This window comes from Pteropus medius, unplaced genomic scaffold, assembly GCF_902729225.1.
Source record: "Pteropus medius unplaced genomic scaffold, Ma_sr-lr_union100, whole genome shotgun sequence".
Lineage (NCBI taxonomy): Eukaryota > Metazoa > Chordata > Mammalia > Chiroptera > Pteropodidae > Pteropus > Pteropus medius.
In genome coordinates this window covers 15,128,643-15,130,654 of record NW_024342471.1, presented here as the reverse complement: position 1 = coordinate 15,130,654, position 2,012 = coordinate 15,128,643, and positions in this window count along the sequence as shown.

Here is a 2,012-nt window from a genome sequence, read left to right as displayed (position 1 = left end):
TATCTGTATATAATCTATATATAAAAGCAATATGGGGAAATTATTTTACTATAATGGTAAGTGAAAGGCAAATGACAAAATGGGGGGGTATGTGTGTGTGCTCGTGTATGTCAGGATTGACTGAGAAGGAGCATGAGAGAACTTTCTGGAGTGATCCTCATGTTCTATATATTGATAAAGATGGCAGATGGAGTTGTCAAAACTCAGCAAATGTACGTTTAAAATGTGTACATTTCATTGCATGTAAATTTCAAATCAAAAGAAAAAATGTAAACGAATATTGGACTATAATTAATGATACATATGCTGATATATTGTAGGGGAGTTAAAGAATGTCTATGCGTGAAATGTATAAAAAATAAGGTGGACTGATGGGTGAACAGAGAAATGGCTAGATGGATTATTATGTGATAAAATCAGGAAGAGTAAAATGTTAATGGCCGAATCCAGCTGGTGGATATGCAGGTGTTCACTGTAATATTCTTTCAAAATTGTTTATTCAACTGTCATAATAAAGCGTTGGAGGAAAATACCTTGTATATTGCAGTGCCAATTGTGTAAAAACATTTGTGCCTGACATTTTTGCCTGCATCCTGCTATTTATGATGCTTTTCCCTGCTAAAATGATCCTTTCTTCGCTCCCTGTCTCCCTCATTTCATCCAGCAAATAGCAACAAAGTGCCAGCACTGGGGGTGGAAGCAAATCCCTTTTCAGGTTCCATTATCTCCCACTTCTCTTTCATCAAGCCCTGCTCAGCCCCTTTCCCCCTGCAGCATCAGTTACTTCCTCTGACGGGGAGCTGCCTAGACCCCCAACTAAAGGCAGAATAGAGTTGTATGGAGATCATACACACACACACACACACACACAGGAAGCCTACTATGTTAACTTGGTGAGCAAGAACCAGACTTATCTTTGCCTCCCTCACCCCAGCTCCTGGGCTGGCATGCAGTGAATCCTCCAGGGTAGTTTAGGGAAAGCACAGATAGAGATACAGAGACAGTGTCCTATGTCCAGTAGGTGGAATTTCAGTTGATTTCCCCCGCCCCCCAAACTTTCTTTAATAGTGTCCTATTGCCTTTGGGATAAGAACCCAGAGCTCACCCAGGGGCCTCAGTGATGCTCTGGGCAAAGCTTTTCACCCAAGTTTTTCCTTGGAGTGGGGAGGAGTCAGCATACTGACTTACGATAATGTTTGTTTGCTTGGCTATGTGTTTATTGTTGGCTTATTTATTTTTTCTTTTGTTTGCCATATGGTTCTTTTACAATATCCAGAGAAGGAAACAACTATACATAAAGAAATTTGAATTTGTGAATGCCTGCTTCCCATCTGAAATGTCACTTGCACGTTAAGTCTGTGTCCCTGAGTTGCTGTGGCAACCTCCGCAGCACTCTTTGCCCAGGGTGACAAAGGGGCCCTTTGTTAGCCGGGAGGCCAGGTCTGGGTGCAGGGACATCCTATTCAGCTCATCGCAACAAAGGAGCACACGTCCCCCTCTCCGAGCAGGACAGCCGCCAGCCGATTATGCCTGTACTGTTGACAATCTTCCATGGGGAGACCAGGAAAAGAAATCCCCTATTATTGGCATCTTTGAACTAAAGTTGTTTTTTTAACCCCCCTCCCCCCCTCTCTCTCTCTGCTGCTTGCTGTACAAAAAACCCCTGCAAAGGGCCCCTACTCATGTTCCTGCAAAGAAAAACACCAATTGTGAGGCCTCCTTGGAAGAGGAATGAGGCTCCCAATCTTAATTGAATCTCCTAAACTTGGTTATTAAAATGGCAACTCTAGCAGCAGTGGGTGAGCAGATGGGTTCTTCAAATTTTAGCAAGCAACCTGGCCCTGGCACTGAAAGGGTTCCTGGTGGCCCCCTGGCCTTGGAGAGGCCTTTGTACCCAAGAGCAAGGGGCTTTCACTCAGGGCAGGCTCCCCATGTACTAGGATGCGATGTGGGGCTTAAGTGTCATTCACCCTTGGCCTCTCCTTTCCCCTCAAAGTTGAAGCCCGGGGAGG